Source organism: Salvelinus fontinalis, chromosome 5 (genome assembly GCF_029448725.1).
Source record: "Salvelinus fontinalis isolate EN_2023a chromosome 5, ASM2944872v1, whole genome shotgun sequence".
NCBI classification, from domain to species: domain Eukaryota; kingdom Metazoa; phylum Chordata; class Actinopteri; order Salmoniformes; family Salmonidae; genus Salvelinus; species Salvelinus fontinalis.
In genome coordinates this window covers 43941641-43955604 of record NC_074669.1, presented here as the reverse complement: position 1 = coordinate 43955604, position 13964 = coordinate 43941641, and the positions used below count along the sequence as shown (strand labels likewise).

The following is a 13964-nucleotide window of genomic DNA, read 5'->3' as shown; positions in this document are numbered from 1 at the left end:
AATGATTACATCAAGCTTGTGACTCAACAAATTTGTTGGATGAATTTGCTGTTTGTTTTGGTTGTGTTTCAGATTAGTTTGTGCACAATTAGAATTCATGGTAAATAGTGTGTTTCATTTGAGTCACTTTTATTGTAAAAAACACTTCTATATGAATGTGGATTCTACTATGATTTCAGATAGTCCTGAATGAATCATGAATAATGATGAGTGAGAAAGTCACTGAAGCACAAATATCATACCCCCAAGACATGCTAACCTCTCTCCATTACAATAACAGGGGTGGCATATGATATTTGTGTCTAACTTTCTCACTAATCAATATTTATGATTCATTCAGGATTATCCGTAATCATGGTAGCATCCACATTAATCTGTCCACAATAATCCCAATGCCCAATGGCCCCCTCGCCCGTGGTTGGAGGATTTAAGATTCTTTCGTTTATTTCTTAATCCCACTGTTTCAGCCAATCAATCACTCCAATCTTAATTCCAACCCGCAGATGTCCACAAACTTTTAAACATTGGCGTACATTAATACTTTTGTCTCTAATCCATACATTTTATGCCCCCCTTAATGTTATCATTAGATCAGAATTTTAAAGCTAACAATTCAATGGCCATAATAAATAAATATGGTGACAGAGGGCAGCTTTTTTTAACGCCTTTTAACAATTCAAACTTCTCAGAGTAGTAACAGTAAATTAAAGGATTGTTGTACATTACTTTTACCCATCTTATGAGAGATTCTACAAAGTTCATCCAGGCACTTATAAAAAGATTCTAGACGTACTGTATCAAAGGCTTTCTCAAAATCCCCTATAAACATTATACTTGGTATCCCTGCATTCTCATAGTTTTCAATAATTTATAGTGATTTTCTAATGTTGTTGCCAATATATCTTCCTTTTAAGAATACCATCTGATCGTGATGAATAATGTTCGGTTGGACCTTTTTAATTCTATGAGCGATACATTTTGCCAAAATTTGTGCTTCGGAACATCAAAGGGTAAGGGGCCTTGAATTTTTTTTAAGAGACTGGGTCTTTGTACTGCCCTTCAGTAGAAGAGATATCAGTCTCTCTTTTGTGTGTCCAACAGGTTGCCATTTATATATGAGTAATTAAAACATGATATTAATGGCTCTTTTGGTAGTTCATAAAAAGTTTGATTGGCGTGCCATCGAGGCCAGGGGTTTTCTCCTTCTGAAAGGAATCAATTTCCAACCATAGGCATTCGCAATAATTGTTTTGTGTTGAGTATAGTTTCACATGCTTGTTTTGGGAGAAGGATATCACAAAACTCATCCTCAAGTGAGGTTGGAGGAACTTGACAAGAGAAAATTGTTAAAATATTTTACTCCTTCGGTGAGAAGGATTTCTCCATTGTTTAACTATTTTCTGTAGGTTATTTTTGGTCGTGTTTCTGTACTGAACAAAAATGTAAATGAAACATGTAAAGTGTTGGTCCCATGTTGCATGAGCTGAAATAAAAGATCCCAGATATGTTCCATACACACAAAAAGTGAGCATTTCTCCTTTGCCAAGATAATCTATTCACCTGACAGGTGTGGCATATCAAGAAGATGATTAAATGGTATAATCATTGCAGTACATCCAACCGGCCTGCCAACCACAGACCACATGTAACCACGCCAGCCCAGGACCTCAGCATCTGGCTTCTTCACCTGCGGGATTGTATGAGACCAGCCACCCGTGCATTTGATGAAACTGTAGATTTGTACAACCGAAAAATGTCTGAAGAAACCGTCTCAGGGAAGCTCATATGCATACTCGTCCTCCTCTCCAGGGTCTTGATCTGACTGCAGTTCGGCATCGTAACCGTCTTCTGTGGGAAAATGCTCACCTTAGATGGCCACTGGCATGCTGGAGAAGTGTGGTCTTTACGGAGAAATTGCGGTTTCATCAGTACCAGGCAGATGGCATACGGTGTCGTGTAGGCGAGGGGTTGGCTGATGTGAACAGAGTGCCCCATGGTGGCTTGGGGTTATGGTATGGGCAGGCATACGCTACAGACAACAAACACAATTGCATTTTATTGATGGCAATTTGAATGCACAGAGATACCATGTCGAGATCCTGAGGCCCAGTTTTGTGCCCTTCATCCGCCGCCATTACCTCATGTTTTAGCATGATAATGCATGGCCCCATGTCACAAGGATCTGTACACAATTCCTGGAAGTTGAACAAGTCCCAGTTCTTTCATGGCCTGCATACTCACAAGACATGTCACCCATTGAGCACGTTTGGGATGCTCTGGGTCGATGTGTACAGCAATGTGTTCCAATTCCCGCCAATATGCAGCAACTTCGCATAGCCATTGAAGAGGAATGGGACAACATTCCACAGGCCACAATAAACAGCCTGATCAACTCTATGCAAAGGAGATGTGTGGCACTGCATGAGGCAAATGGTGCTCACACCAGATAGTCAGTGGTTTTCTGATCCACGCCCCCCCCCCCCCCCCCCCCCCTTGTACCGAGTCATGTGAAATCCATAGATTAGGGCCTAATTAATGTATTTCAATTGACTGATGTCCTTTATATGAACTGTAACTCAGTAAAATCGTTGAAATTGTTGCATGTTGCATTTATATTTTTGTATTTGAAGGTTTTGGAAGAAGGTTTTCTTCGCCGTTCAATTTGCTGTTTTATAAAAATAAATAAAACCCAATCTTTCCTGAATAAGTTTCTCAAACTCCTTTTGTTTTGCGTCTAGATTATTCAGTGCTTCTATTTCTGTTGGAAGTCTGTTCTCCGTAGACCAATACCAATTAAGACTGACCAGGTGAGTCCAGGTGAAAGCTATGATCCCTTATGGATGTAATTTGTTAAATCCACTTCAATCAGTGTACATTTAGGGGGGGAGACAGGTTAAAGAAGGATTTTTAAGCATTGAGACAATTGGGACATGGCTTGTGTATGTGTGGTATTCAGAGGATGAATGGGCAAAACAAAAGATTAGTCCCTTTGAACGGGTATGGTAGTAGGTGCCAGGCTCACCGGTTTGTGTCAAGAACTGCAACGCTGCTGGGTTTCTCATGCGCAATTGTTTCCCGTATCAAGAGTTGTCCACCACCCAAAGGTCATCCAGCCTACTTGACATGGGCCATCATCCCTGTGGAACGCTTTCGACACCTTGTAGAGTCCATTCCCCACCGAATTTTGGCTTTTTTGGGGCAAAGGGGGGGGGGGGGGGTGCAACTCAATATTAGGACGGTGTTCTTAATGTTTTGTACACTCAATTGAAGTTGATGATCTGATGGCATTCAATTCTCAATCAATACTTTTTAAACTTTTGGCACCATAGAAAAGGATACCAGAAAATCATACTAGCTTGATTAAGGCTCCAAGTATATCTTTTGAGGGTTTTTAAGCCTCCGAATGTCAGTCAATTCCAACGTGTCCATAATATTTGTAATCTCTTTGTGCACCAGCAGAGGTTGATACTTGGTAGTATGATTGTCTTTATTGTCTATTAACATACTTAAAACTGTTGTAGTACCATACCATTATAATAGTTATTTGTATTTTGGAGACTAATTTGATTATTAGATATATTTTCAAAGATGTTTGGATCATCATTATTTGGTCCATTTAGATTTTTGAGCCATATCTGTTTATAAACAAGTAGTATATTCAATGCAATCTATCTATAGCAGAATGTACCTCAAGATCTAGATTGTTTATAATATGATCATAACAGCTTTTGAATTATTTGGCAGAAATAGATTTGACCATTTACCATCCCACTCTTTCCCCCAGGCCACTTTGAATATATTTAATGAGTTTCTTATAAACAATAAATATGGTCATCCTTGTAAACACTGCCTATAATTTTCCTATTATCAGCAAAACCATTGGAATTATAGCTAGCTATAATCAATTCACCAATTACCACGACGGGTTATATTTTGAGAGACTTACCTCTATCTTTGTCACTATTTTGACATATTTATCCATACCTACCAGAATCAATGCCTGTCTGTTAACACATAGCTGTATCATGATAGATGCCTTGCTAAACATACTGTAGCTCCAGCTGGCTCTTAAGAAGAACTCAAGTAGTCCTCCAATTTCCCACCTGCAAAAACCTCCCTCCATCCCAAGTAGGGTTGTCGTCCCTGTGACTGGCAGACCACCCCTGTACACATGGATCCTAGGGCCCTTAAGAAGTTGGGTCCCCGAGGGCCTTCCAAGTGGCACAGTGGTCTAAGGCACTGCATCGCAGTGCTTGAGGCGTCACTACAGACCCGGATTCGATCCCAGACTTTGTCACAACTGGTCGTGATCGGGAGTCCCATAGGGCGGCACAGAATTGGCCCAGCGTCGTCCATGTAAAGGGAGGGTTTGGTCGGGGGGGCTTTACTTGTCTCATCGCGCTCTAGCGACTCCTTGTGGCGGACGCCTGCAGGATGACTTCGGTCGTCAGTTGAACGGTGTTACCTCCGACAGATTGGTGAAGCTGGCTTCCGGGTTAAGCGGGCAGGTGTTAAGAGCGGTTAGGCGGGTCATGTTTCGGAGGACGCATGACTAAACTTTCGCCCCCCTCAAGCCTGTTGGGGAGTTGCAACGATGAGATAAGATTGTAATTTGATTGCAATTGGAGAAAATTGGAGAGAAAAATTGGGTAAATGGGACCCTTCCCTTGAAAAGAGGACAAGGTGCCACTTACAGAACAAAACCAGGTTAGCATCCATAAGCATTTCGAACCCTTTTGCCTCGGTTGTACTATATATAATTATCACATTTTTATCTGCATTCCGAGAATGTCATTTAAAACATATATATATATATATCAAAAACATTGAATGTTTTTGGGATGTTATCCTAACGTTAGATAAAACCCTAATGGGATTCTTAGCTAATGTTCTGGGAATGCCTGTAAGCATTGTTAGCGTGTATGAGGCTATTAACCAAATGTGTCTACTACCGTTGCCCCTCAAGACCTCCCCCACTCGTCCCCCTAATAATCTATATAAAGTACAGTCATTTGTTATATTACAGACAAGTGTGAAAGTGAAACCATTGTTAAAATACAATAAAATACTGAGATAATGGAAAATCGAATGAGAAATGGCTGATCTTGCTCTGTTGGAAGATTTGGCACGTGGTACATTTACCAGACAGTGCATTTTTAGAGACGGGTGGGACTTTTTTGTTGTTGCAGGAAGTACAGATTGGTTTTGGGAAACAATATCTGATGAGCCAATCTTCTAGCATTTTTGCAAGGATTTAAGACCTACTTTAAAGTAGGTCATTCCAGTGCACATGTACAGTTGAAGTCGGAAATTTAAATACACTTAGGTTAGAGTCATTAAAACTCGTTTTTCAACCACTCCACAAATTGCTTGTTAACAAACTATAGTTTGGGCAAGTTGGTTAGGACATCTACTTTGTGCATGACACAAGTAGTTTTTCCAACAATCGTTTACAGACAGATTATTTCACTTATAATTCACTGTATCACAATTCCAGTGGGTCAGAAGTTTACATACACTAAGTTGACTGTGCCTTTAAACAGCTTGGTAAATTCCAGAAAATGTCATGGCTTTAGAAGATTCTAATAGGCTAATTGACATCATTTGAGTCAATTGGTGGTGCACCCGTGGATGTATTTCAATGCATACCTTTAAAACTCAGTGCCTCTTTGTTTGACGTCATGGGAAAGTCAAAAGAAATCAGCCAAGACCTCAGGAAAAACATTGTAGGCCTCCACAAGTCTGGTTCATCCTTGGGGGCAATTTCCAAATGCCTTAAGGTACCACGTTCATCTGTACAAACAATAGTACGCAAGTATTAACACCCTGGGACCATGCAGCCGCCATATCGCTCAGGAAGGAGAGGCGTTCTGTCTCCTAGAGATGAACGTACTTTGTTGCATCTTCACAATATATACAATTTAAAGGCAATGCTACCAAATACAATTTCAGTGTATGTAAACTTCTGACCCACTGGGAATGTGATGAAATAAATGTGATGAAAAGTAAAATCATTATAAATCATTCTCTCTACTATTATTCTGACATTTCACATTCTTAAAATAAAGTGGTGATCCTAACTGACCTAAGACAGGGATTTTTTACTAGGATTAAATGTCAGGAATTGTGAAAAACTGAGTTTAAATGTATTTGGCTAAGGTGTATGTAAACTTCCGACTTCAACTGTATATAGTGTGTGTCTTGCAAAATACAGAGCTTTTTTTTCATAATTTTGTCCAACGTGGATGAGGAAAGGCAGGAATATGGAGTTGTTTTGGAGGACGCCAAAGCCTTTTTTTCTCCCGATTTATCAATAGTATTTGCACATTTGAAATTCTCGTGGTGCATGAATGGCAACCAAAGCTTTAAAGATATTAGTTTGCTCGTTGACAAGATTCACCAGGAAATGTCTCCAACCTCAAGAGTATACACTCTGGTTTATGATTTGAAAGCTGGTATTGTTAAAAGGTACTTTTTTTATGTGTCCTAATGAATTTGTATCAACTATAAACAGGTTCAACTTAACATTTCTGTAGCTCTCAGTGCTCTAAAGGGCAACATGTTAGAGAGAGAGAGAGCGTGGGGTAGAAAGAGTGAGAAAGAGAAAGTGAGACACAAAGAGAGAGCGTTTTGATCTACAGTACTGCAACATCCATCCTTTAACTGATAAACTGCATAGCCCAGTTGGCAGCTGGTGTCAATCCCTAACATTATCACATACACACAAGGACTGCTTATCCTTAATCTATTATGGTCAGTCCAGCGCTGAGGGAGCACAGTGAAGTACAAGCAGCCAAAATAAAATGCCAAATACCTCTCTAAAACAGTTGAGGGGTTTTAAAAGGCACGCACGGCCTGGTGCAGAAGCACTATCAAAATTTATAGAACCCCGGGCCTGTAAACAAAATTCGGAAGTATCACTGGAGCCTTCCGGAATTGGCGTTTTCACAAACTGTAACTATTGGAAACAAATGCTGTGTTAAAGTGGTTCAAAAGAAACCTGATCCACAATGTGGCTTTAAAGGTGGCTGTGGTGGCGGGGCACATCTCAACCCCTCAACACAGCTGGTTTCACTTCCTGGGGGAGACTTTACTCACCCCAAACCCACTTTCTGTTGATCAGTCAGGAGAGACAGTAAATCTAAGATAAGGACACCATGGTTTTTTGGGATGTGGGTTTCTGTATGGCTTTCAATTGAGGTAATTTTGAATAAAAACAACACGTTTTGAGAAATCAGGATAAAATCTAAGTGTTTGATTTAATTTCTGGCCTCTATTTTAATCCAATTTTTGGATGTCTTACAGGTGACTTTAACGTCATGTGTCCAGCACAGTTATTATAGTAAATTAAAACTTAAACTAACCATGAAAACAATTATTAGTTCACTGAAATAAAATAATTTAAAAATCTGTTTTAAAACTAAAACTATACTGAAACTATTATCTTTGACTCCACAACTAACTAAAATAGTTCGGGGGGGGGGGGGGCTAAAGCAACCGACTAGACGGTTCATGACCTTTGATCATATAATTTTTGCAACGTTCATGCAGTCAACAATTTTTATCCCCAGAATGCAACACACTTTAAAAGGCGGTAGCAGCTACAGGACCAAAACAGTGGAGAAGTTTAGGCACGCCCTTCAATGCTCCTGAGCCCTATACTACATAACTGGTTTGAGGAGTTAGCGAGGTAAATTTGGTCAACTCTGACTTCAACTCGTTCAACTATCATTGCTCATCCATATATTTATATGTATATATTCTTATTCCATTCCTTTACTTAGATTTGTGAGTTTTAGGTGGATGTTGTGGAATTGTTAGAGTACATGTTAGATATTGCTGCACTGTTGGAACTAGAAGCACAAGCATTTTGCTGCACTCGCAATAACATCTGCTAACCATGTGTATGTGACCAATAAAATTTTATTTTATTTGATACCCAGTACCTCAAAAATGTCTCACCTTTTAGCCAGGCACATTTCTATGCCAGCAATTTTTTCAGGACTAACCTGCTCCGGGGCAGGATAACTCAAGGCTAACTCCATTTATGTCTGAGCCGCGAGTTGTGAACCAATGAAATCAGATTCCCTGCCTCTCGCAAAGATGCGTCATCTTCCTTTTCATTTGAGGAAGATGACTGATAAAATATTTTATTAATACAAAAAATGTGTGTTCGGTATTTTTACATGACTACTTATCACATTATACATTTAGTAATGGCAGAATGAATTTGAACCTTCAGGCACAATAAAACTTTTCTATTTAATACAGTTATTTTATCGATAGGATTGGGGGGGGGGGGGGGGGGGGTGCTTGTGCATTGATAAGCACACCAAAGATGGAATCAAAAATAAGTAATAAAATAAAGACTGCACTTCTAAAAACCTATTTCACATCATAGCCTGCTGAATTTGCTAAATAGCTTTTCTTTCACTTTTATTTCGGCACAAATAAAAATGTGGAACTGACACTCCCATGGATTGATGTTGCAGCATTGTCTCAATGAAGAGTTCGGCATTCAACTAGCCTCAGCTTGAATGTGAAGCTAACTGAAGCTGGCTAGCTTTAGAAAACTCTGAGTAGATCTTGCATGTATCATAGTATACCCCTCTGGTTGTTATGGAAGTTGACCCATTACTACTGTTACAATTGTCCCAGCGTCGTACGGGTTAGGGGAGGGTTTCAAGTTGCTTTAGTGACTCCTTGTAGCGTGCCGAGCACCTGCTAGCTGACTTCTGTCGTCAGTTGGACGGTGTTTCCTCCTACACATTGGTGGGGCTGGCTTCCGGGTTAAGCGATCAGTGTGTCAAGAAGTAGTAAGGCTTGGCAGGATGTGTATCAGAGGACGCATGGCTCTCGACCTCCGTAGGGGAGTTGTAGTGATGAGACAAGATTGTAATTACCAATTGGATACCATGAAATTGGGGAGAAAAAAATGGGTTAAAGTAAAAATGAATAAAAAATTAAATAGAAATGTTTTTATAAAACTTAAACTAAATAAAAACTAGTAAAACTAGATCTGAAAACTTCTTTATTTTATTTATTTTTTATTTAACCTTTATTTAACGAGGCAAGTCAGTTAAGAACAGATTCTTATTTACCATGATGGCCTAAACTAACTGAAACTAAACTGAATTTCAAATAAAAATCTAATACTAATAGAAATAAAAACTGGTGGGTCCTGCAACATTTGTTAGTACCATCAGGCAGTTTTACGGCCTCCTTAGGCCTCCTATATTTCAGCCTGTATGCCAGACTTCCTAAAGGATTTCCTTCACTGTCACGTGTCTGGGTCTAGAAAATAAGTAGTTGGCTCGTAAACCTGCCATTGAGCTGTCCCAAAATAACCACTTCTGTCAGTCTGACTTACCATGGCCCTAAAGACACATGTTCAAAGATGGAGGGAGGTTAGTCAGAGGAGGACTGAGGAGGCAGACACTCAAAGAGAATGGCTACATCAACCGGTGACATCACAATCAAATGCAAAATCTGAAATTCATGTAACAGTTGGACTGTAAACAGGAATTCAAATGGATTGAATTTAATGCGTCTTTATATGTTTACTCTAGAGGAACAACGGAGCTTTAGAAGAAATATGTTGCTTTCACTGACTAAAATGTAATGCACAACAAACCTGCTAATTTCTCCACACTGTCCAACTCTAATTCAGCGTCCTGCTTTAATACCCTTTAATATCTTCCACCGTCTGTGTGTGTGTCATGGTTGGATAGGTTACTTTCTAAAACAAACTTGAACTTTTCAATGCTGAATTGAATGTCATTGAGAAAACAGAAAGCTGTCATAGTTTTTCAAAAGCATCTGTAATCTGATTTACAGCATTTTTGCTGGTAATGTAACTGATTACAGTTCGTTTTTTTGTAATCCGTTATTCCCCGACCCTATTGTGTGTTTGTGTATACACCTTGTCTTTCGTGGTGTGCATTCTGTAACTCTGTTATGATCTCCAGTCAACTAAACCACTCCCAGTGGCGCCATAGGAGATGGCTGCTGTTTTATGGGCTCCTAACCAATTGTGCTATTTTGTGTGTTTTTTCGTGTTGTTTGTAACTTATTTTGTACATAATGTTTCTGCCACCGTCTCTTACGACCGAAAAGAGCTTCTGGATATCAGAACAGCGATTACTTTTCTTTAACGAGTCGGACGCGAAGGATTTACTCGAGATACGCGACCAGGTCCAAATCCCCATCATTCGCATGAAGAGAAGACGCCGATACAGGGGACGCAGGTCGGGGTGCCTTGTGAGAATTCGTTGGCGAGTGAGTAACTCGCCTCGACCATCCGTCCTATTGGCCAACGTGCAATCATTGGAGAATTAACTGGATGAGCTCTGTTCAATACTATCCTACCAACGGGACATTAAAAACTGTAATATCTTATGTTTCGTTGAGTCGTGGCTGAACAACAACATGGATTATATACAGTTGGCTGGGTTTTCCATGCATCGGCACGACAGAACAGCTGCCTCCGAAAAGACAAGGGGTGGCGGTCTGTGTCTATTTGTCAATATCAGCTGATGCACGAAATCAAATATTAAGGAAGTCTCGAGGTTTTGCACTCCTGAGGTAGAGTATCTCATAAGCTGTAGATCACACTATTTACCAAGAGAGTTTTCGTCTATATTTTTCGTAGCTGTCTATTTACCACCACAAACCACACTCAACTGTATAAAGCCAAATAAGCAAACAAGAAAATGCTCATCCAGAGGCGGCGCCCCTAGTGGCCAGGGCAACTTAAATCCGTTTGACCTAATTTATACCAGCATGTTACATGTCCAACAAGAGGGGGGAAAAACTATTGATTCCTGCAAAAACGAAAGCAGGAAGTACCAGTGACTCGCTTAATACGGAAGTGGTCAGATGACATAGATGCTAAGCTACAGGACTGTTTTGCTAGCACAGACTGGAATATGTTCCGGGACTCATCCAATGGCATTTAGGAGTATACCACATCAGTTACCAGCTTCGTCAATAATCGCATCGATGAGGGTGTCCCCACAGTGACCATACGTACATACCCCAACCAGAAGCCATGGATTAAAGGCAATATCCGCACTGAGCTAAAGGGTAGAGCTCTAACTCGGACGCTTATAACAAATCCCGCTATGCCCTCAGACGAACCATCAAACAGGCAAAGCGTAAATACCGGACTAAGATTGAATCCTACTACACCGGCTTCGACACTCGTCGGATGTGGCAGGGCTTGCAAATTATTACGGACTACAAAGGGAAGCCCAGCTGCGAGCTGCCCAGTGACACAAGCCTACCAGACGAGCTAAATGACACTGAAGCATGCATGAGAGCACCAGCTGTTCCAGACAACTGTGTGATCACACTCGCCGTAGCCAACCTTTAAACAGGTCAACATTCACAAGGACACAAGACCAGACGGATTACCAAGACGTGTACTCCGAGCATGCGTTGACCAACTGGCAAGTGTCTTTACTGATATTTTCAACCTGTCCTTGGCCGAGTCTGTAGTTTGGCCGAGTCTGTAATCCGTTCCCAAGAAAGCTAAGGTAACTGAGCTAAACGACTACCGCCCCGTAGCACTCACTTCCGTCATCATGAAGTGCTTTGAGAGACTAGTCAAGGACCATATCACCTCCACCCTACCTGACACCCTAGACCCACTCCAATTTGCTTACCGACCCAATAGGTCCACAGACGACGCAATCGCAACCACACTGCACACTGCACATTGGCTCGGTAACGGTACCCCCTGTATATAGCCTCGTTATTATAATTTTATTGTTGCTCTTTTATGTTGTACTTTAGTTTATTTAGTAATCATTTTTTTAACTCTTATTTTTATTAAAACTGCATTGTTGGTTAAGGGCTTGCCTACAGTTACAGCTGGTGTGTGTGTGTGTGTGTGTGTGTGTGTGTGTGTGTGTGTGTGTGTGTGTGTGTGTGTGTGTGTGTGTGTGTGTGTGTGTGTGTGTGTGTGTGTGTGTGTGTGTGTGTGTGAGTAGAATTCAATTGCAGTTAATCTAAGGTCCATTTTTCACCCTGATTCTAAAAAGCATGAATTGGGGGAAGGTAAGATGATCCTAGATCTGTGCTTATGGGCCTGACATACAATACCTTCACCCCCAAACTCCAATTAACACCCTTTTCCTGGCTTCAACGCTTTCCGTAGTCGCTTTACCATCTCTCTCTCTTTCTATGTGTGTGTGCGGATGTGTGGGTGTGAAAGAGAGAGAGAGAGTACATTGTACTGTAGTGATTGTTTGCTGCTGAAAGGTTTCACTATACTTTATCAATAACATCAAGCCATACTTAATGGAAAATGCTCAGTTAAGAAGTTAGAGGTTAAGACAAGGGCAAATTGAAAGGCAGGACCTGGGGCACTATGTTAAAGGTGAATTTAGCTTTTTTACATCCAAAGCTCTATTTTTGATGTACATGTTATAGAAGCGTCATGAGACAATTATTTTTCTATTTCACTTGTTTTTGAGAAACGTAACCCCAACCAGTGATTCATTTCCTCATCCTTGTTGGGCAGAATGGGGGCTCTGAAAGAACATGAACGAATGCTCCAAAAAACACCCAAATACGTCCTTTTAGAAACTGAAACGCTCTCAGTATAGTGATGCAGGTCTTTACATCTTGTACACATGAAATTGTGTCATTCTGAACTTTGTCCGCAATGTTATTTTCCATTTTGTTGCGACTCGAGCGATACCTCTCCGTCCATTCTACAGGTAATTGCCAATATAAAGGAAACTCTTTCGTAAATTAGGGCTACAACGTATTAAAAGCAGGTGCTTCCACACAGGAAGTGCCAGAGACTTGTAGAATCTAGGCTAAGGAGCATTGAAGCTGTTCTGGTGCTTTGTGGTGGCCCAATGCCGTGTTAAGATAATTTATCTTGATATTTCCTTTATTTTGTCACTTTCCTGTAGCAGCAAGCTACACGGAAAATGGAACAATTGGATAGGGGAAACGGCTTTAGTCGCACAAAATCGAATAAAACATTGCGGATAAAGTTCGGAATGACACAATTCCATGTGTACAACATCTACAGCCTCACTATACTGACAGAGTTTCCATTTTTAGAAGGATGTATTTGGGTGTTTTTGGAGCATTTTGTTCATTTATCTTTTTTCAGAGCCCCCGTACTGCACAATAAGACTAAGGAAATGAATCGTTGGTTGCAGTTTTTCTTTGTCAAAAACAAGTGAAATCAAAACAAAAGTGTCTGGACCCTTCTATTATATCATTTACATAAAAAAATATAGATTTCTCCTTTAACTCAATGTTGTGCATGATGCAGTTGGAAGTGGTTTACATGGAGACAGTTGTGAGACGTTGTTTTGACACAACATAATAAATAGACAATGTGAACTTGATCATTTCACTGCACATCTAACATTTTGTTCTACGCTGAGTAAATATGCTGTGTGAAATGAGTGAAATATGCATTAATGCAAATGAACGAAGATGGAAAAGTGTTGGTTGAAGTTATATAAAGACCAATATTAGCAAACAGAGTCCTAATGAACCCTGTGTACAGCCTCAATCCCTCAGAGTTTAACACACTCACTGCACTCTGTCCATCACACACACATTCTCGCACACACACATGCACTCTGTGACAGGCCGTCACTCCACCCCTCTCACAGCACAGCCAGAAGAAAGTTCAGCGCAGAGAAGCAAACATCCTCTCCCTAACAAATCAGCATAAAGCAGCGTTGTGATGAGGATTGCGATGAGAGTGATGAGATCTAACAGGCTCAGTTTGTTGTTTACCCCGCAACGCAACGTGGCTCAGCAGAGACACACCCGCTACCTCTCTCTCTGTGACCTTGAGGCACACAGGAGTCACTTGATGCTCCTCTTGTCTCTTTGACACAAGCACACACACACAAACACACACACACAGACAGAGCAACAGCAGTCCCCCACCGTTATAAACCCTATAGTTGCACTCCGCATCCCAG

General features: G+C 40.6%; 1 protein-coding gene across 1 annotated transcript in view; it reads left to right on the top strand.

Moving 5' to 3' along the window:
• The window catches only part of LOC129855640 (serine/threonine-protein kinase Nek7), a 193768-nt gene that overhangs the window by 173634 nt on the left and 6170 nt on the right, over nucleotides 1-13964 (top strand). The window lies entirely within an intron of this gene.